The following is a 23,901-nucleotide window of genomic DNA, read 5'->3' on the forward strand; positions in this document are numbered from 1 at the left end:
TTCAGTGTGGACTGCAAATCAGCTGTCAACTATGCAGGGAAAATTTAGTTGTGGATTGAGTGCAAGTGCCAAGAGAAAAGCAGGATCTTAGAAAATATTCTGTCTGGTATAAGACTGAAAGAAATAGAACTATATTCTCTGTTTTCTGTATTTTCCCTGTCCTCCTGAGCCGTGGCAAGTTTGCTGAAGACGAGAAGGAAAGACTGAAAATGTTCTTCCTATCCATTATGGGCAGGACAAAAAGTAATTTGATTAAAGTTTAGAAAGAGACATATGAGTTAGAAAAGGAAAAATAATTTAAAGACAATAAACAGTGAACCATGCTGTTTACAGATATAGGAATCTTTGTCTTTGCAAATTTAAATAATACATTAGACAAACATCTGCCAAGAATGAATTCAGAAGAACTAAACCTTCACTCAGATACAATGAGGGGTAGATGATCTGTAATGTTGTTCCACTATATTTTCCTACATAGTTTCTTATATTTTACAGTGCATCACTCAGTTATGCTGTTAGAGGACGACTAATCATGTAATCATTATTTAGTACAAAAATATGCAATAAAAGTAATTTTTCACTTTGCACTGATTCTTCTTCATTGTCTTATAGATGGTGTCAAAATATTTGATGAATCTTATCTAATAGATGTCTGAGTCTCCTTGATTTCTTCAGACACATCTCTGCTTGTTACTGCCCAGTTTCCTGGTGAAGAAAGGAATATGCAGTTGTTATATTTTTGCAGTCTTCTGTTAAACAGCTGTCTGTCATTTTTTACATTTTCATCTTTGGTCATCTTTTAAGACCATTGCTGTCTTTTGAAGGCTGAGTATTATGCTTACAAGGGCTGCTCTGAAAGATATTCCTCCTATTTTATTACATTGGCCCACAATGACAGAGGCAGATGTTGGTGGTATGACAGCAGAAGCTGAACCTTCCCACCAATATTCCATTACATTTTGTTGCTATGTGACAAGTGGCAGTGGAGTAGCAGTCTGACAAAATGGCATCTGACATGGAAGTGCATATGAAGCAATGGTGGGTCACTGAACTCCTCCATGCAGAAAAAATGGAACCCACTGACATTCACTGACACTCGCTGAATGTTTGTAGAGACCAAACAGTGGATGCACAGTGAGAAGTACTGGGTGGTGAGTTTCAGCAGGGGCAGCAACAATGTGAAAGGCAAGCCACATTCAAAAATGCATGACAGCTGTCACACCAGGAAATGATGAGCATCTTGAACAGCTCATCCATGCTGACCATCCACGTAATTGGCAAATTACAAGAAAACTCTGTATGGACATGCATATCAGCTTCAGTACATTGGAAATGATGGTGGCAAAGTTGGAATATCACACAGTTTGCACAAGGTGGGTCCCACAAATGCTCAGACAGGAATAGAATGAATATCATATGCAAATTGTTTTGGACCTATGGAACAAATAAGAGGTCGATGGTGACAGTTTTCTGATAGTATATATAATGGTAATGAGACATGGCTGTACACAGAGTGATGACGTATGAATTCTCCATCAAACAAAAAGTTCAAGTTGCAGCCCTCAGAGGGTGAAGTGATGTACACTCTCTTCTGGGATAAGAAAGGGATGATCCTTCTGGATTTCCTGGAACCCAGATGTGAATGTCTTGTAAATGACTTTTTCAGCAAAAACTGGCATGTTCTCTTCCTTCTGGTAGTTTGCTTCTTTGGCTGGTTTGTTTTAGCAAAGGTGATCTTGTTTGGATATCAAATCATCTTAGAAGCTGATATTTAAAATAAAATAAAATAAAATAAAATAAAATAAAATAAAAATAAAAATAAAAATAAAATGGCAATACCTGTCAGAAAATTTCAGAAGTTAGCAAAAATACATGGATATATATATATATATATATATATATATAGTATATATATATAGAAAATCAGCAGTTATATATGATGACGAAAAAACCAGAGCTCAGTCTTTAAACATGCTAGAATTGGTGGAAGAAAAGAAGAACAAAGAATCTTAATTGTACAAATGAAGTGAGCCTTCTGTTGTCTTTTTTTTTCCCCTTCTAATGTGTAGATAATGAAGACAGCCAAAGTTAGAGCAAAAGAGACAATCAGTCAAGTAATTTTCTGCATTTCAGCCATGCCAGAAACTGCAAAAGATTGTAAGTTGTTGTTAATTTATGGATAGGTACTCTGATTTTTCTCTTAGTTAAGGGAAAACACAGCATCTAGAGGTGCTTCAGGAATTCATTCTTAGATACGTGGTTTAATTTTTGGGTGGTCCCATATCAAGCCAGGAGCTGAACATTAGGGGTAACTTCCGACTGACGATGTTCTATGTTTCTATGATTCCTGAGAATCTCTTTCTGGTGGAAAATGAAGATTTAACCTTGCACCTTTTTGCTGCTCTTACTTCCTTGCTTTGCCCTTGTTTTGGCTTACTTGAATTTTATGCTCACCTTTTTGGTCTTTCTTTGTTTTGGGACTGCTATGGTTCAATTCATTTTAGGTTATCAATTGCCTGGTGTCAGGTTCTTCCAAATATTTCATGAACTCTATCTGTTACCCCATGGATAGATTTCAGTTCTTCATTATGTGATGCATTTACAAATCAAATGGAATAAGTTTGCTTTTCTCTAATACCCAGACCTTTCCACAGGGCTCCATAAATAGCAAGCACTTGAATCTGGGCAATAGGAATGAATTAATTAGAGGTAGACCTAAAGGCAAAGAGTCTTATAAGAAAAGGAGATATCTTCAGGCAAAGAGTTGCTTAGCAAATTGATAGTTGCAAATGCTCTAAGCGCCTGTGCTGTGCAAAATAGACACAATATTGAGAATAGGGGGTCAGAGAATCCACAGAAAGCTTCTCTAATGCAGTAAGAGTCAATACAAGAATGACTGAAAAAAACAAGTGGGGGAACAGAAGTAGAGTTATGGTAGAAAATATACGAAGAAGCCATCTGACCTGTTAACAGAAGGTAAGAAATTAAAATCAGATGCTAAGCCAGGAAAAAGAAATGCAGGAAAATGTGTTTCTCATGATGTCTGGGCCAGAGGGAGAAATAGTCACTTAGCTTATAAATGCAGCTGCACCTCTGACTCACTGCACGTACTTAATCGTGAATATGAAACTGCAGTCTCAATGTGTTTTGGTTGCATCTCATCAGTTCTGAGCAAAGTGGTGTTCCAAATGTTGAACATGGTCTCCAAAGATCATTGCTACTAAAATTTGTGTTTCACAGAAGAGGCAATAGAGCAGCTTGATGGAACAACTGAGTTCTTCAGTTTGGCCTGGCTCACTTGATTAGGTGCTCCTCTTCACTAAGGCCTGAAAAGGTGATGTGAGAAGGTTCCTCAAGTGCATATTTTAGGCCCTCCAAATGGGACTCCTGCCTCAGAAATGTATTGACAACTCAGTTAGAATGAATAACATGAAATACACTGGAGCTGTGGGAAGGCCATTGCATACATGAGAATCATAAAATCACAGAATGGTATGGGGTTGAAAAGGAACACAATGATCATCCAGTTTCAACCCCCCTGCTATGTGCAGGGTTGCCAACCACCAGACCAGGCAGCCCAGAGCCACATCCAGCCTGGCCTTGAATACCTCCAGGGATGGGGTATCTACCACCTCCTTGGGTAACCTGTCGTGGTGAATGACTTGCTTTGCTCCTTTACATGTCTCTTTTAGTGCAAATAAATGCAAAATTGTGTCCACAAACAAGTGACACGGTATTGCTTTAAAGATGTAAAATGGTGAGACTGAAAAGGACCAGGAGGGCCCAGTTTTGGCCTGTGGCTGCAGTGACAAGCTGTGTTTTGGACGTATGAGAAGGAGAATTGGGTACACCATTTCACCCAAAGCTGCAGTCTCTTTCATCCCATATAAATGCATGCTGCCCTGGCTCCTGGTGCTGGTTAGGCCTTCCTACCACTGCTTTCTGCTGGCAGTGCTTCTCAAATAGTGGTGTTGTGATCTGGAACAGGAAATTTAACATAGTAAATCTGTCAAAATGATGAGTTTTCAACTGGGATCTGTCCCAGTGTTGATTCACTGAATGACTTTAGCAGCGCTTATGTCAGCATGAAGAAGGCAAGGACAGGGACGAACACATCCATTTTGGTGACTGACTGTACTTCTGTCATGTTAAAGTGTATCTAAACTATACTCTGAGGGCAATAAACTGCTGTATCAAAGTGCTAAGGAACACAGTGAGTTGAAATTAAGTCTTGAAAAATCTGGGCTAAACCCTTAAACTTATACTGAAGAATAATTGCTTCTTTGGTTTAGAAATGTTCAGCCAGTATTCACTAGAAAAGCAGGCTAGGGAATATAATGCTTCACTTTCCTTTTCAAATCTTTCTGTTCTTCTAGATTTTTTAAGTCTATTCAGACTAAAATATGATGATAGTTTTCCATAACAGAAAAGAGAATCTCTGTGTTAAGATCAACTATGACTCCAAGTTAGGAGAAAGTGTCAATCTGCGTGGGGGTAGGAAGGCTCTACAAAGGGATCTTTACAGGCTGGATTGCTGGGCTAGTGGGATGAAGTTCAACAAACCCAAATATTGAATCCTGCTCTTTGGCCACAACAACCATAGGCAATGCTAAAGGTTTGGGGCAGAGTGGCTGGAAGACTGTGTGAAAGAAACACTCTGTCTGTGTTCATCAGTACTCAGTTGAAGATGAGCCAGCAGTGTGCCCAGGTGGCCAAGAAGGCCAGTAGCATCCTGGTTTGTACCAGAAATAGTGTTGCCAGCAAGAATGAGGAAGTGATCAGCCCTCTCTACTCAGTACTGTTGAGGCCACACATCAAGTACCGTGTTCAGTCTGGGGCCTCTCACTACATGAAGTACATCAAGGCACTGGAGAGTGTCCAGAGAAAGGCAACAAAGCTGTGAGGGGTCTGGAGCACAAGTCTTATGGGGAGAAGCTGAGGGAACTGGGAATGTTCAGTCTGGAGTAGAGAAGACACAGGGGAGACCTTATCACTCTCTACAACTACTAAACAGCTCCATTCCCTTGCCTGCTCCTCATATGTCTTGCTTTCTAGTCACTTCACAAATTTCGTCACTTTTCTCAGCATATTTGCAAGCAATTCATTATCCTTCTTGTAGTGAGGGGTCCAGTTGGTGAGGATCACACAATCTGCACCTGAGACCTAATCAGCTCATAAAAATAGTTTCAAATATTGAGAATATAACCAAAAATTCTAGCAAATTAATAAAAAGAGGGACCTGTTCTTCTGTAAAGAAAGTTTGTAAAGGATTCATACCAAGAATCTGCACAGGGATATGTGGTTGCTCATTGGAAGTGTGAGGAGGAAATCCTGGAGATAACTGGATGCCAGTTACAACTTGTAACTATTTGAAATGCTATGAGATGGCCAGTTATCATGGACTTTCCCCAAATTGTGCAGAAGTGTCACTGGAGACAGTCTGGTTGTTTGCATGCTGTTCTTCCTCCCTTCAGCCTGCAGCAGGAAAACTCAGTCCTGAATCAAAGGCAAGACACAGAGAAAACATTCAGTAAAGCTTTTAGATTAGAAGATGTGGAACAAAAGGATAAGATTTTTGTTTTTATTATTGCTTTTGATTAAACTTTCTTTGCAGTTGTCCTTAAGTTGGCATAGACTGCCAAATGTATTGTGTGGAAAAAGAAAAAGACACTGTTGTTTGGAAAACAACAATGTAGTCATCAACAGAGAGAAAGAAGGCAAAGGTAAGAGCCAGAAGCATGGAAACTGAGAAACTCCCCAGAGACTGTCCTCCATCTGACTTCAGTTTCGATTAACTGTAAACTTTTCTCTACCTCTTTGTCTTACAGCTCCTCAAATTGTGAAGATAAGGAGGATGTAATGGATTCACCAACACTTGAGATCTATAAGGTTCATCTGGACAAGGTGTTAGACAAGTTTGTCCAGGCCCTATATTTATGATGATAGGTTGGACTGGACAATCTCCGAGGTCCCTTACTCAGGCTTTTCTGAGATTTCTATGGTACCCATGATTTCTAAGAATCACAGTGCAAAACTGTATCTAGCACTATGTACAACTCTGGAGCCAGTAATAATGCACTAAAGACTCTGCACTAGACTTTGTGCACTTCTCTTGGTTGTAACATGGGGGAGAGGTTTTCACAGTCATAGAATCATAGAATCAAAAGGTTGGAAAGGACCTACAAGATCATCTAGTCCAACTGTCCTCCCATTACCATAGCTACAGCAAACCATTAAACCATATCTCGTAGCTCCTCATAGAGGTTGTGATCCTGGTAGTACTATGTGATTTGGAGTTTAATGAAGAATACAGTCTTTTCCAGAAGAGCAATTAGCAGCAGTAGGGAAAGTTGTGTTATTGTAAACCAGTATCTCTACCTGTTAAGGTGAGGCTGGGAGAGAGCAATTACTGGCTCTGATTTTTCCTGATCACATAACCTGGGCACATTAAACTCATGGAAAACAGCTTTGCAACTTCAGAAATGAGCTGGCACCGAGTTTGCTGTTGGGATCAATGTGCTAATGCTCTCAGGCCGTTTGTACCAACAGGTTGCCTTAATTTTCAGTTTGTTAGAGACATGATTTTAAACATAATTGTTTCCTCTGAATATTCACTGAGGCCCTGGGGTGACATGCTTTCAGACAATTATAGCAGAAATGTCAATAAAAGCAGCAGTGATGGAAAATCATTAGCAGAATGTACTTTTAACTTTGTTCCTTGAGTACATGGGCTTCTACCCTGGGCAGAATGCAAAGAGTTCGTCTGTCTCCAGAAATTCATCATATTAGAAGAACCTGAAAACGGTTCCATTAAAATAAGAATGTATGGAGTCTCCAGCCAAATCCAGAAGCAGATCCAGAACATGGTCTCTTAGAGGTACAAAACTTTCTTTGTTTTTCTTTCTCATACTTATTTTCTTGCTAGTTACCGATGGAAATAAGAGCAGAAGCACTGAAAAGCCTTTTTAACGCTTCTGGCCCAGTAAGAAAGCAGAACGTAAGCACCATGTGAAAGTTTCAGACAGGTTTTCAGTGCAAGAGAGATCCAAAAAAGTCTAATAAGATTGAGATAAATGTATATAGATCATGGGTCCTCGGTGTGGCCAAGCCTTTTCATTTTGTTTTGTATTTGTTGGGAATCAATTAGAAGTATGTTTGTGTGGCAATAATGTTTTTTAGGTCTCTGGAGATATAACTCTCCAACATCTTGACAGATGCCTGAACAGGGATTTGTTTTGATAGCAGTACACTGTGCTAGAGATTAATCAAATGCACAGTCAGGGATGGCTCAGATTGAAGGTTTTCCCCTAATCTTATGTTGGAAACTGAGTGATGGGCTCACTCTGAGTCACGCATTCATTCAAGGAATCTCCATATCCACAGACAGTAGGTGATTATTGCCATCTTTATAATCTCTTACAACAACCAGGACTGATTAGGAACAGAGGCATGGAAGATTTTTTATTTTTCTTCTTGACAGTGAACACCATTTTTCATGTCTTTAAATTCAATTAATATTTTTCCATCTCCAGGTTTTCACTGTTCAACATCTTCTGATTTGAGAGATCTGTCAGTAGAAAGTAATGAAAATGTAAGTAATCCAGGGTTGTGTGGGTGGGAAATAAACTTTGTTATTAAGTTAAAAATCACAGCTTGAGGTCTGGGTGCACTTCCAGTGGTAATTCATTTGGTAAATCAACCAATTTGTCCTATCATCAAGCTGTCATTTCTGAGCAGTGCTGTATCAGGTCCCTGCCAGGGCCTATTACACAAGCCATTATTATTTCAGCCCCATTAGCTTACGGGATACACTTCTTTGCCCAAGCAAAGATGCTAATCAGCTTCACCTTGAAACAGAATATTCAACCTTTTGTTTCTGAGATATGGCTTCCTGGATCATTACTAAATATCAACTCAAATTGTAGAGCAAAGAGCAGAGCATGGCATTTATTAAAGGGCGAGATAACTTGATCCTTTCTTCGCCAGGCTGTGGTGGCAAGTAATGAAGACAAACTTGTGACAAGAGCTATGGTTTCCATCAGGTATTACTCAATAAGCATCCATCAGCAGGTCCACAAAGCTGAAGGAAGGCATTCTTACTTCTGTTCATGAATGGGCTGCATGAGACTTGAGTGGATTATCTGAGACCTGACAGAGCCTGAGATTTCAGTTTATTTTCTTCTTCTGACTGTGAATCTGAGTCAGAAAATTAAATTATGCAGGGACTAACAGCCAATGGAAAACAGCTGCAGAGGCTGGTTTGCAAAAGAAGTCTAATTCACATTCCCTATGTATAGAGGTAAGTTAAATGTCTGATTGTGGAGGCTTGGTGACATATACAATATTCATCTATATTTTTTTACTCTGTTACATGTAGAAAGAAGGTAACTACACCTAAGGTATGTATTAAGAATGAGTTCTTGGCCCATACTGATTCTCAGAGGCCCAGGAACTGCTTGGAAGGCCACCTAACTGGGTCCCCATTCTTGGGAATGTACATTGGATCAATTTAGTTTACTAATATGGACCTAACCTCAAAAACAAGCACCCATCATTAGTTTATTTTACAAACTCCAAGGAAAATTATGAACAAGAATATTTCAAGGTATGCATTGATCCTTTGATCATTCTCAGGCAGTGTCAAGAATCGTGAGTATTGTGTTTCTCGTTCCAAGAACTGTGAAATGTTTGTTAAAGTATGTTACTGATGGTGTTATCCAAATTTCTCTTGAACACTGACAGGCATGGAACATGAACCACTTCTCCAGGAAGTCTGTTCCAGTGTTTGACTTCTCTCCCTAATATCCAGTCTGAACCTCCCCTTCCTCAAACACTGTTTGAAGAGAATGATGCATTTTTCAAACACCAGCAAACATCTGCGTCCTGCTGTCCTAGAAAGGGTTATTGCAGCAGCACTCCAGCAGATGGCTGGCTTCTGTCATGAATAAAATTTGCCCAAGGAAAACATATCGTACAGCAGCATGTTTGCAGAAAGAGTAGAGATTTATTTCCTTTGGCTGTTGATTAATACAGCAGCTCTTTTTCCACTTTGGACTTGGTAATGATGCTAAAAATAAAAACAGCTCCATGCAGTTCAAGGATGACAAATATGACATAGCAAAGTAAAATGCTGATATAAAAAGTGTAACAATGTCTCTGCCAAAAAATCACTGAACTCCATTTCTGGTTTAACTCATTTAAAAAAAAATAACAAAAATCTGGTAGTGCTTTAGCACTTAGTATTTAAAGCTTTTATTCTGGATTGGTTCTCTTTGGGTCAAGTTAAATTGGTTCTCTTTGGGTCAGTCCCCTTCCCTAGAACCAAAGGGAAAAGACTGAATGCATTTAAGCAAATAGATCTGATTCATCTTGGTAGGAGTATGAAAGATGAAACAAAGGAAACCAGCGGAAGGGATCTTGTGGTGCTTGAGCCTTCTAAGCTGTCAATCAGAGCACACCCAGGAGGAAGGAAAGAAATACTCAAAATTGGAAACTGTTGGACTCACAATGTTTCATACAGAAACACAGTCTGAAATCTTCCAGTTTTCAGTCTCATCACATGCAAAAGTATTTAAATCCTAGTTCTTCCAACTTTCCAACAGTGGAAAAGCTGTCTCCAGTTTAAGTGTTACAAACAACATACATGGAAGTTTATCCAGTACTAATACGCTGGTATTGTCACTGCCATCTGTGCAATAGCTAAGTTGACAGAAATAATAAGTTTTGCCACTGTATTCACTAGAGGGATGAAATTATTGCCAAGGAACCACAACTGCAGGGTGAATATTATGACACAGTGAATCACAGGAAACAAGGCTAAAGGGACTTTCATGGTCTGTCATCTCATCTATGTTTCTGGTATGCACAAACCTAAATGTGTTTGTTTTGTTAGTTATTCTTTTTTAATCTCAGATGAACAAACAAGGAAAAAAACAAAACACTCCAAACATTCCAAGGCTAGAGATTCCATACCTACCCCATTATTTCTATAGCTTTGTGAACATTCATCTTTCCTCTGGCAATTGATCTCCCTAAATGCAACCAAAGTCTATTGTTTGTTGACCTAACCTAGATTGTTATGCAGATGCATCTACTACCTTTCTCATTCCAGCAACTTTCTGCATTTTTCAGGGCTTTTGTCTTGTTTACCCTCAATTTCCTTTGCAGTAAGCTAAACTATCCACTCCTTTTGATCTGTTTTTCTTAGGCCATGTTTTCTTGACTTCTGCACACACACAAAACTCTCTGCATGTTGTCCAGTTTGGCCAATTCATTCCTGTAATGTGGGGCCTGAAAGAGAGTTCCAAATAACTAGTATTTAAGACTACTGGATGACCATTTTTAGGTCTGCAAATGAATGCACCTGTTCTGCCATATGGCTGTTGTCAGTTCTGCATGTCTTTCTTTTTTTTTGTTAGTGTAATGCCCTCTCCAGGTGAAGAGCTGAAGGGATTAAACATATTTGCCTGTGTTCTAAATAATGGTATTGGAATTTATACTTGGAATGTGAACCAGTCCATAAAAGTACTGCATTTCAAAGGTCCTCTTTCACATCCCATCTGTGCCATGGGAACAGAGCCACAGGTCACCCAGGACAGCATTTTCTGTCTGACAGTTGTCATCATTGATATTTAAAGAAGGTACCATTAACCTCACAGGAGATCATTGTGGGATACTGTGGCTGTGGGAAAGTGTTTATTTCAAATACAAAAAGTCTGGCAAGTGTCAGTTTAATAGTTTATGTCTTCTTTTAAAAAGTATGGTATAATCCTCACTCATTAAGCTTGTCCAAATTCTCAGACTGCTAAATTCTTGGGTATACCAAACTATCACTCCATATTAAATGAATGTATTAACCTTCACAAGGAAGTAGTGGATTAGTAGGTAGAGGGAAAGTGATGTAATGGTACCTCTTGACTACTGCTGGCTTTTGTTAAGGCCTGGGGTGATATTCTCAGATATGGACAGTGAACAAAAGACGATGTGAATACACTGGAAAATCCACTCCTAAATGTACTCAGATTGAGTGGAAATGCTGATTAGGTTCTGACCAGAGTCTGTACCAAATGCACAATTTTTGAGTTATCTTCGTTAAAGCAGTAATTGAAAGAGAGGCAGCAGTAAAATGTACAGTTAGCACCATGATAATGGAAAAAAAGCTGAGATTAAATTATTTATCATTATTCATGTTTGTTTATAAATAGAAGAATATGTGCAATTGCTGACATTACACTTCAATACATGGACTAATTAGATGGGTTTGAGCAAAAAAAAAAAGTCATGAACATCTTTCAATTTCTTAGTTGTGCTCAGTGATCAGGACTGATTGTTGCATATGGTAAAAACCACATTTGTTGCTACCAGAAAAGGGTCCGGCCCTGTCCAAGCTAGAGATTGAGAAAAGTGCCTTTCTTCACGCACTTAACAGAGCAGTCAGGGGTGTATTCACTCATGAGACCCTTACCTGAAGATCAGATGGATATTTTTTATGTGCACAGCGTAGTTAAGTGGACTTGGTATTATTTAATTTAATTAATTTATTTATTTCCTTGTGAGGAGTCTAAAACAAAGATCAGGTGGATTCTCAACATTTTAATCACAAAGCAGTTTTTAGCAAAACACCTGCAAATTAATTTTTCCACATTTAAATTTTAGGGAATTTTAGAAGGAAAAAAAATATAACTTTCAATGGAAAATATTTTTAGTAAATCTCTTTATCTTACATTTCAGCTGAGGTTTTCTTTCCTGGATTTATCATTTCTGCATCTTTATTTCTTAAGGGTTTCCATCACACTCCTGTCTATGGGACAAAATGTGAATGACTAATCCAGAAAACCACTGCTGTTGTCTTTCCCCATTGTCTAGCTATTTATCATCCTCCAGGATTTACTGGATTTGTCTCACTATATGCTTTGTTTCCCTGTGACATCAACTGGCTTCCCTTGGTCATTTATATGGTTAATCTTGTCATAAAAGGAAATGAAGTTAGTTAAACAGAACTCTCCCCTTGTGAACTCACGTTGGCTGTGACCACTGACTGAATTGTCTTTCAGGTGTTTTTCAGTAACTCCCAGAATAATCTTCCCTGTAATTTTACCAGGCAATGAAGCGAGACTGACAGGACTGTAATTGGTTGGAATGATTGGTTTGGAAAGCAAAAGCTTACAAGAGACGTGATGTGCACAACTGTCAATTAAGCGTAGGTCTATGTTTGCACTCAGGCTAACCTTACCTACCTCTTACACTGTGTATTGTAACTTGCACTTTGAAAGAAGATTCATCAGCCTGAGTCCCAGAGCTGACATTTGCATCTTCAGGCTGTCAGCACAGAGTTAATGTCTGTTGTTACTTTACACAGTGCAGATAGAGCTGAGATGTATGTGAGGATACCCAGGACAAGTCCTCCAGTAAACATTTCAGGAGACCTACCAATCAGTTGTTGAGAGATTTCATGGTCAACATAGCAAAGAATTGTACAAAGAAAGCAAGAAGCTGGTGAAGGTCCTGAAGCACAAGTCTTAGGAGGAGTGGCTGAACAAATTGGAATTGTTCAATCTGGAGAAGGGGAAGGTCATGGAATAACCTTATCGCTTTCTACAACTACTTGAAAGGAGGTTGTGTCGAAGCGCAGGTTGGTCGCTTATCCCATGTAACTGGTGGTAGGATGAGAAGTAATGGCTTTAAGTTGTACCAGGGGAGTTTCAGGTTAGATATTAAGAAAAATTTCTTCTCAAAAGGAGTGGTAAGACATTGGAACGGGCTGTCCAGGGCAATGGTAGAGCCACTGTCTCTGGAGGTGTTCAAGAAAAGGGCAGATAAGGTACTGAGGGACATGGTTTAGTGGGCGTGGTGGGAATGGGATGATGGTTGGACTAGATGATCTTAGTGGTCTTTTCCAACTGTAATAATTCTGTGATGATTCTATAAAAGAAATATGAGATATTTTGCATGCTTGAGCCTGGGTATTCCTGAGCACAACGTGAGCAATATATTCCAAGTTATGAGCAGCCAACGAAAGGGCTAAAGCCTAATGATGTGTGAGGAAAGTACAGGTGCCTCTATATGCAAAAGCATGCACCTTGTAATGCAGGGAAGTATTTCAGGGTACAAAAGCTGCTGTAATGGAGGTAGTATGTATTTTCTTTTGTGGTCACTGAGTAATGTGAAAGAAACAAACTTCATAATTGCAATGATCATGAAAATTTAGAAATATCTGCAAGGAATGTTACAGGAATTCCTCCATGAAAAGAGCTCATGAACAGTGTAAATAAATACTTGCCAGAAAATAACCTGGGTAAACTACATCCTGTCTTAATGCAGGTTGAAAAGAGAACACTTTACACTCCACTGCAGCCTCATTTTTTATGCCCCTCTGTTACTGAGGGAAAAGTAGAGTGTAATGTAGTACAGATTATCACGCTAACCAAAAGAGCATAACTTCATAATTCACTTGCTAAACTTACAGACCCTTGTCATTTTGCTCTGAATATCACATCTGCTTTTTTGAACCTGTATTTCCCTGAAAAGATCTCTAGTGATTTTGGCAGGATGCAAAGCTTTCCCTTAAGAGCAGAATTACGTCTGAAATTTGACAGCACACTCTATTTTAAATGGATGTCATTGTCTCAGAAAGCAAATGCACTTGGTCAATAAAAGCTGGAAAATGTTACCAGACTTTCAGTCTCCCCTTCTACTGCAAGTGACAGTCTTTTATTTTTGTTACAGCTTTCTACAGTGTGCTTCATGGTGTATGGCTTCACAGTGGACAGAGGTCACAAATGGAGTGTGAGATCTTGTCCTAGAAAAAGAGCTGAGTAACAAGAAGAAGACAAAACCCTCTAATAATATTAAAACATTCATGTTAGTAAAGACAAAAGTCAAATGCACACAGTGACAGAAAGACTTAATGATGTTAAGGGACTAAAAGAGCAAATGAAATTTCTTTTAGCTAGTTATAAAAGGACACAAGGGAAACAATTCCTAAATATATACACACAGTGATGAAATTTGAACCAATTATTAGAAAAAATGTCTTGGAATTATATTAGTTAGATCTATGGAATGTCTAGTATCGGCCAAAGGAAAAAGCGTGTCACAATTATCAGGAGAAGAACAGAGAGCAAAACGATAAGCATTAAGTCATCTGATATATCCTGGTGCGATCAAATGTTGCATACCAAGTCTGGTTCTTATTGCTTCTCAAATAAATCCTTATGTTAATATGGATAAACTGGAAATTTAAGAGGTATGTAGAAGACCGACAGGAATAGTTAAATGTTTGAGAAGTTCACCATATGAAGGGCAAACAAATGAACTAGAATTCTTCAGCATTCAAGAAAAGAAGACTTAAGAGGACTGTCATAGAGGTTTGAATGATATGGAGGTGTTGATCAAGGAATGGTTTTACTCTTGCCTAATGAATGTACCAAGAGCCATCCAACAAAATGAGAACTTGGTTCTTTGAATAATGTGGTTTAGATCTGAAACATCCTGCAGGAAGTGTTTGCATGGGTTCCAAACAGGACTGCGTTTTTCATGAACAAGGAATCCACTGAAAGAAAAGATGATAGATACCACCCTCTCATCTAGAAACCAACTAAAGTACAAATTACTGGAGCAAGGGAGATTATTCTAGGAGAGCTTCACTGTTTTACTGCCCAGTTTTTCTCAGTGTTTGTCTCATTAAATCATATCTCAAGGACATGATTTAGTGGAGGGTTGTTAGGGTAGTATGGTTAGGTCATGGTTGGACTCAATGATCTTTGAGGTCTTTTCCAACCTGAGTGATTCTATACTTAATTAGTTGTGGTGACAAGATAAGGGTGGAATTTCAGTCTGACTCAGTAGAGCTCTTCTTGTGTTTGTGTAAGTCTAAAATGTGTGCACTATCCCACCATCTACGTAATGCAACCAGTAAAATCATCCTTCTGGTTAGCCACTCTGCCAAGTGAGACCATCCTGCCCTATGCAGCCTGATATGCACTTTGTGAAATTCAGTCTTCTTTAGTATTCCTAGCGAGCCCTCACAATTTTTTCTCTTCTGAAATTTTCCATCTGTTCATATTTTACATTATGTCTGAAGGCCAAACTTGCAGTCTCTTGCATCTCACAACAGAATCTGGATCAGTTGTGTGTTGTATTATATGCAAAGAAAAACCTTCAAAGTTACTTTCCTCCCTGGTTTCACCTCATCTCATCCCATCTTTCTGATTGGACAAACTTTGTCTTTAGTTTTCTCAAAACCACCTCTGCATTTTTTTTCCTCATGCCTCTCTTGATCTGTGAGTTCACACCTGAATATTTTTTAACAAGACCAAAAGAAATGCATCAACCCTTTAATTAAAAAAAAAAAAAAAAAAAAAAAAGGATTTTATATTCCTATATTTTTTCACCACTTTGTTCTGGTTGAATTTGTTTTTTGTTGTCAATGCTGACATAGATCCTTTCTCTGTATGTTGAACTCCAGAGGAAAGGAAAAAGAATCTCTATCTAATAAATATATTATAAATGAAATATAGATATCTATAAATTCATATATTATTCTCCTTTGAACCCTTCACCAGCTCTCTACCCTCTACCCTATCTTTCCAGATTAACTGTAATATTTGAGACCTTCAAAAAACTTCAGGCACTTATCATTTAAAATAAGTTATCTTGTCTGAGAATATCATCTTTGCCTCTCAACCTTATTCCTTAAAACTTTCCTTCTATGTTTGCTTTGGCTTGAGGCCATAAATAAGCCAGATTCTATCTGGGTCATTATTTTCATCTTCTGTGTATAAAAATCTACAGAACTTTGCTTTCTGGAAGTCGTGGAATAAGAAATTTCAGTTTATCTTTGGTTAAAATGAGATTTTTGTCTCCCAGTGGGATACAAAAAGTGACTTATAGACCTAAAATGTACCAAAATATGAAATAATTCACACTGGAAAGTTATTTCTGCTTTGAGAATTTTGTACTGAAACTATATGGAAAAAGTGTTTTGGAAATATTTTTGGTCTTTCAAAATGGCTTAAAAAAACATTGGTGTGGGTTGAATCCATTGCTGATAGGATATGCAGCATCAACTTCCAATCCTTTAGCATACCAAATAACAGGCAAATACAGTGCAAAAACAGGGTGTCTGATTAGTACTTATGATGCCCAGCTCCTTTGTACTTTAACAATAGCCTTGCTGTTCTTTTGTGTGTGATACATGCAGTCTCTTACATCTGATTTACTGCTTTCATGCTCCTATAAGTTCACTTAGATATTCTCTAATGTGGTCCCAAAATTAAGCAAGGATGCTCAGTACATGAACAAGGTCTACTGATGTGGTGCTGTTGGAAGATATAAATTCCTCTCCTCATATTTAAAGATGAAGTAAAACACAAATGTTTTAGTGATTGTATTCAACAAATAGTCCTCCTCTGGGCATATGCAATGCCACTAAGCCACATTTTTTTAATAGATTAGGACTTTGAAATTCCAGATTCTTTTCTTGTTTCATGGCTTCTGAGATGTAAATGACTATTTCAGCAGGTCATCACAGGCATTTTCAGAAGCCCTGTTCAACTCTGTCAGTATAATTAAATGTGTCTCATTTTAAGTGTGATATCTCCTTGTTCCAGAGCTCACCATCACAAAAATTATTACCTACTGATGGTGAGAAGAGATACAGTTTATAACTTTAGAATGGTACTGTTCTCTATGGTTGACGATAGGATTTAGAGAGTCATAGAACCACTAAGGTTGGAAAAGACCTCCAAGATTATCCAGTCCAACTGCCCAGCTACCACCAATATTTCCCACTAAACCATGTCCATTAGTACAACATCTAAATGTTTCTTGAACACCTCCAGAGACAGAGACTCAACTGCCTCCCTGGGCTGCCTGTTCAAGTGCCTGACCACTCTTTTGGAAAAGGAATTTTTCCTAATATCTAACCTGAGCAACTTGAGACCATTCCCTGTTGTGTTATTGCTAGTTATGTGGATGAAGAGGCCAACCTCCACCTCCCCACAACCTCCTTTTGGGGGAGTTTTAGAGAGCAATAAGAAGTTATTAAATCTACCAGTAGTCTTAATTTTCAATAATTAAGTCACCAAAGTATATTTGGTTCTCTTTGCTATTCATATAACTAACTGGAACCAGACTGTTTTCAGACTATTGTGGAAGGGACTTTATGTTTAACCACACGTATTATATATGTTAAACTTTGTTCCACTATGCATTCTGTTATGTGAGCCACTTCAAATAGTGATGTTTTACCAAAACAAAGGTTAAAAATGTGGATTATCTAGAATAGAATTTTCATGCCCAAATTACATAGAAAATACAGATAGGTCTTATTAAGTATTGCATCTGTGACATGATCTAGGTACAGATTAGCTTAACTCATCAAATTAAGAGCTATATATTTGTAAAGATGTGAATGAAGAGTTACCAGATAGATGATGCAGCGAGTGTCTGTCATTAGGCGAATCAGAAAACAAGAAATACTTATGCAGAATATAGCAGGAATAAACATTTTTGTGGCTTATCATTGTTCCTACAGCTGCTTTAGATTAAATAGGGTTTAGATGTATCTGGATTTATTGATATGGAAATTAATTGTATATGGCTCAACTAAAGAATGATCTCTCTAAAGACAAGGTAATAACTTTTGAAAGTCTTACCTAGTGATGGTTCATTTTTTTTTCTTATTTTGTTGCTATTTCTCTTTAATCTTTAAGGATTTACTCCAAAAAGAACTGCAGAATTAATGGAATTTTTATTTGATGTTAGATTAACTCTGTGAGTCTTTTCAATAAACCGTGAGAATTTTATAATTCATGACTCTGTAACCTTCAGTACTGGATGAAGTGCTGTAAGCAGTGCTCATCAAACAGAAATTATTTATGGATCAAGATTTGGGAATTATAAATCCTGTAATTTACTGACAACAAAGTAAGACAACAAGAAATAAGTCTGAGATACCAGTGTCTCGATACATGTGTTATACAAAACTCAATCGAAACTGTGACATTAGCACAACAATGTGACAGAGCACACAATGCACAACACGAGATGGCGCATATACTCTACTGCAGAATTTAATATTTTCCTTTCATTCTTTTTAATGGCTTCTGGTGCAAAAACTTCTATACTGCAAGAAAGGAAAAAAAAAAAAAATTAAAAAAATAAATAAAAAAACTACTTTTTTGGTAGATCGAAATCATTTGCATCTGTTTCATGCCTTGAAATGTACTCCATTTGGGCCTCTAACACATGATGAGTACAGGATAATGTATATAAAAATACAAAAGACATGGGAGTATTCCCCAGTGATATAAATCCTCCTTTCCTAGGGATTTAGGAATTACCAACACACAACTACTAATCTGAGCCTTGCCAGCACCACAATTTTCAGGAAATTTGTAAAAGAAGAACAGTTTTATCTGTGATCAGACAAAGTAGTAGTTTCAGGCAGTTAAGGCCCTGTGATTTGAGGCCTGTGCAACGCCTGAGAGTGAACTATTGTGGGATACATTGCCACAACAAGTTTGGAAGCAGTATTTATATGGATACAAATGCGGCTGGTCTGATTTACTGAAGAAAGCACTGAGCTGTTGGAGTCATACACCACATCTCTGTGAAATCCCTCCACCACAGTCACTGACTGAGAAGTTATTCTGGGGGAGCGCCATGAAATGATTACTGTTTTCTTAGCCACCTGCTGAGGCATCCGTTCCTGAGGATAAGATATCAGCTTTGCAGACCTTCCTGACCTGCTCAAGCTGTGTTCCTAACCCCGGGGTGAAAATGGAAATCAAAGGCTCATGATCAGAACAGAAAGAATTGCAAAATTTGGATAAATCAAAGCATAAATCCATGCAACATTTATCATTGTTCTCTGAGCTGTGTGTACAGCGTTGCTTCCAACAGAAAATAATACAGCAACAGTAAAGAACAAAATAAGAGTGCATTTTGAATTACCATCTATGTATTATTGAAAGACTGCATGTTTCTCCCACAATCACCCAAGAAAAAATACCTGCAAAGATACTTTTCACAAGAGATATACATACTGTGCCATTGTCAAAGACAAAGTGAAGCTCTTAGGTTTTCTTCACCATATGCAAAACTCACTTTGATGCATCCTTTGATTCAGTCTCCTATAGAAGATCAAACTGATGTGCTCCTGCAAATCTTCCTTTGCTGTAAGTGCCACCAAATACTTGGGAATCTCCACATTTTTGGAGAAAGCTGCCAGTATCCCATTGACTTGTTCTTTTGACATGAGGTGAAGATAACGTTTGATCAAACATTGAAAGATAAAGTAGCATGAAGAAAAAGGAATGGAGGCTGTTGGGATAGATATTTTATCACTGTGTCATGAGAAAAGTTCTGTTTTTTTTTTTTTTTGTTTTTTTTTTTTTTTTTTTTTTTGTTTGTTTTTTTCTTACTTCATCCTAGAGGTGAGCAGCTCCTTATCATTCCCTTTTTTTTTTTCTAATTTTTATGTTGCATGTGAATTCTGGAATGGGAACAGTCTGAGACAGATGTTTCCTTCCTAGGTTTACAGATACACATGCAGAATTAGCTACTGTATGTCTTATTTTCTGTGCTTGTGAAATAATCACAGAATCATAGAATTACCCAGGTTGGAAAAGACCTTAAAGATCATCAAGTCCAACCGCAGCCTAATCATAGTACCCTAACTCTAACAACCCTCTGCTAAATCATATCCCTGAGCACCACATCCAGATGGCTCTTAAATACATCCAGGGATGGTGACTCAACCACCTCCCTGGAAAGCCTATTCCAGTGTTTAACTACCCTTTCTGTAAAGAAGTGTTTCCTAACCTCTAACCTAAACATACCTTGGTGCAACTTAAGGCCATTTCCCCTCATCCTGTCACCTGTCACCAGTGCAAAGAGACCTGCCCCGCTCTCACTGTAAGAACCTTTCAGATACTGGAAGAGAGCGATAAGGTCTCCCCTCAGCCTCCTTTTTCCCAGACTAAACAGCTTCCGTAGCCTTTCCTCATAGGGTTATGAAAATGAAAAAATAAATAGTGGTATATGAAAATAATGAAAAAAGAAATAGTGGTAGAGCAGTGAATAAACTGCACACGCACTCCAGAAGCTATGTAGAAGTCAAGTAGGTTGTGGATCTCAATTAATACCTCACTTTCCTGCACTTACTTACAGGTATTTTCTTTCTTGCCTCTGAAAAGATTTTTTTTAGCAACCTATGTCTGAAATGCAACCCTAAAATTTTGAAACAGCCACACCAGGAACACTAATTTTACATCCTAATTCAGGAAATATGTACCTAAGTGCTTTGCTGAATCAGGCTCTCAGTTGTATCAAGGTAATGATCCCTGCAGGAAACCTGAAAGGGAACAGTAATGGCGATGATCTTTCTTCATTTGCAAAGCCTTTCCATACCCACATATCCTTGTCTTCGGCACAAGGGTGGAAGAAACAGATGAAATGCCTCTCTCCCAGATGCAATTGGTCAGACAGGATGACTGTGAATTGGTCTTAATAACGTTCAAAGGATAACATTCTTGTACCTTGTCTCAATGGCAGTAGCAGCGATGGTGCTGAATTGAGTGAAAATAATGTCTGTCACTGGCAGAAGGTCTTACAGGAAGCACTAGGGAGCTGCCACTCTAGTCATCTTAACAGACAGAAAACCAAAGTGACTTCAAATAATCTGTGTCTGCCAAAAGATTTTTTTGGCTGTGTGAGTGTCAAGGAGAAGGGGCAGTGTTTTCCTGGAGGTGTTATACCAGGAGAAGCCTCCAGAGATATGTAGTAGACCACAGCTTGATACCAAGTGGGCGCCATATATGTACCATATACAAAACTGAAGAGAGTGGCTGACTCTTCAGGGCTGCACAGCCATCCAGAAGGACCACAAGGGGCTGAAGAGGTGGGATGACTAGAACCTCACTGAGTTCAGCAAGTAGAAGTACAGAGTGTTGCACCTAGGGTAAAACATCCACGGGTAATGAAGTACTGACTGACACCAAGCTGAACATGAGCCAGCAAAGTGCCCTTGGAGAAGAGTTAATAGTGTTCTTGACTGCATTAGGCAAAGTATTGCCAACAGATCAAGAGAGGTGATCCTTCCCCTCTGCTCAGTGTTGGTGAGGCTGCACCTGAAGCAGTGTGTCCAGTTTTGAGCTCCTCAGTGCCACAGAGATGTGGATATACCAGAAAGAGTCTACTGTAGGACAACGGAGATAGTGACAAAATTGGAGCACCTTTCCTCTGGGAGAGCTGGAGCTGTTCAGGCTGAAGGGGGGTCTCAGGAAGATCTCATACAAATACCTGTAAATAAAATCAAAATAAAGTAAATATTCCAGTGAATACTGAAATATGGCACAATGGGATAAACTGAGTTTGGTCATTTTCTTTGTAAAGTTGAAAATTTTGTGGAGAGGTTCCTGTGGTCTTCCTTCAGCTTCAGAGCGAGCTGTAATGTAACAGAAACCATCAACACTTCTGCATGTGCTGATACAATTTAGAAGACAAGAGAAAATAAAGTAAGACTGTGGTCTGCCAAGAAAAGTGTCACCAACACATGGTAGAGCTGAGCTGACTCAACCAACTTTGATACTCAAGTCCTCAGTCTCACTCTTGGAAATGTTAGCAGCTGTATTTTGAGCTAATGATATAGATCAGTGCGTTGACTGAGATGGGCCCAAATGAAACTCATGGGGTTCAACACTGCCAAGTCCAAGGGCCTGCACCTGGGTCAAAGCAACCCCTGCTACCAGTACTAGCCGAAGCTGGAGGATGTAAGGATAGAGCACAGGGGACAGACTCTTAATAGGATCTATAGTAATTGCACACAGGAGATGTTTTCAAACTAAGAGGGAAGATTAAGACTATATATAAAGAAAAAGTTTTTTACAGTAAGTGTACTGAGGCACTGGAACAGGTTGACCAGAGATGTAGCAGATACCCTATCCCTGGGGACATTCTGGGGTCAGGCTGGGTGGGACTCTGAGCACCCCGATGTAGCTGTAGCTGTCCCTGTTTACTGTAGGGGAGTTGAGCTAGAAGACCCTTATGGGTCCATTCCGACACAAAATATCCTAATATTCCACTACTATAGAGCTGTTGTTGCTCCTGCTAAAATTTCCCAGTGTAAGCACTCCTTAAGGAGAAAAAAAATCTATGTTCTGATGCTGCTGTGTTGCTGCTGGAGGAGGGATGGATGAACTGGTCTGGAGAAAGGATGAAGGACTGTCGGCTCCAGCACCCAAGTCAGAGCCGCAATTCAAGCAGAAATATCCCAGCAGAGGGCTTTTTATATAGATACAGAGGGATAAAAGCAGAGGCCACCTGTTTGCTGATCCAGAAAGGGCATTTCCTTCCCCGCCTAGACTCTCTGGGGACACACCTTAACCAGGAGATGCCTTCCCTGGAGCCATTTCTCTTCCTTTAGGAGGAGGATAGGAGCTCAGCGTGCCCCACACACCCCTTAGTCATACACCCCCAGTGCCTCCTCCTCTGACATCCCTCTCACCCCCCAAAACCCTCAGCCCCATCCCCACGCCCCCTCTACTCCCTCAGCCTCCACTCCCCCTCCCCAATTCTCACTCCTGTTCCCAGGCCACCCCCCTCAGCTCCGGCCGGCGGCGGGACCCGCAGCCCTCCCCGCCCCGCGTCTTCCCCTCCCCTCCCTCCTTAAACTCCGCTCCTGCCCGCCCCGCTCCTCTCCAGCCTCAGCGCCCGGCCCGGGCCGCTCCAGCCCGCTGGGTCCCTCTGCCGCCCGACCCTGCCCGCACCGCGCCTCGGCTCCGTCCCTGTGCAACTCGTTCGTCTCCCCTCTTTTTGCTCTTCTCTATTTATTTGCTCTTTCCTTTCCTTTCAGTTTTTTTTTTTTTCCTTTCTTTCTTCTTTCCTTTCTTTTCCTCCTCCTCTTGCTGATTTAATTTCTTCTTCTTTTGCTGCAGAGGATGCAGCATTTTTCTCATCCTTGCTCTGTCACCAGCACCTCTGCGTGAGTGCATGCGTGTCTGTCTGTCTGCATGTCTGTGTGTCCCCTGCACGCCCACCCACCACCCAAGCTGACAGCTTCAGAGCACAGCAGGGCTGAGGCTGAGTGTAGGCACCAGGCTCCCTCCTGGTGCTGTTGTGCTTGCACAGGTAAGAGGACATCCTGACACTCAGGACCCTGTGGCTCTGCACACAACCCTTATTTTGGCTTTTCCTTTTAATGTTTTCCCTCATATAGCAAGGCAGCTCAAGTTCAGAAGAATTTTTGTTTGAGTATGCAGACGTGCAGGAACAGGACTTGTGTGTTAAAAAGAAAATCGAGGAGGAACTGTGTTAAACTAATCTTAATTGGAAAAAAATATCCCTCTCGGAAAAAGTGGTGAGGTTTTGCAACAGGATGCCCAGGGAGGTGGTGCTGTCACCATCCGTGGTGGTGTTTGAGAAGAGGGTAGTTGTGGCACCGAGGGATATGGTTTAATGGGAATGGTGGGGAGAGACTGATGGTTGGACTGGTTGATCTTAGTGTTCTTTCCCAACCTTAATGATTGTATGATTTTACTTCTTACCTTAATCAACAAGGTTTGTGGACCACAGATTCTGCTAGGTGGATCTCTCAGCCAGTCTGTGTCAAGCCTTAATTTGTGATTAGCAGTACAGAGTCTTCACTGTGATCTATCAGCAGAGACTGGGGAAATGCCCTTATGGAGGAAAGCCTTTAAGAGTTCAGAGCTGACAGATGCTTATAGCCGTCAAGATTGCGTAATGATTACTCTGTTCAGTGTTGGTTCTCCTAAGCACGTATAGCTTGGGATTTTGTAGGCCTAACATACTGTATTTTCTTTGTGTGTCACTTTAGTTTCTATTGGTGTGTGGGAATACCTTGATGTGTTAACAAGATATTTGGTTTTCATTTCATAT

The sequence above is a fragment of the Excalfactoria chinensis genome, chromosome 2 (assembly GCF_039878825.1).
Source record: "Excalfactoria chinensis isolate bCotChi1 chromosome 2, bCotChi1.hap2, whole genome shotgun sequence".
In the NCBI taxonomy this organism is placed as follows: domain Eukaryota; kingdom Metazoa; phylum Chordata; class Aves; order Galliformes; family Phasianidae; genus Excalfactoria; species Excalfactoria chinensis.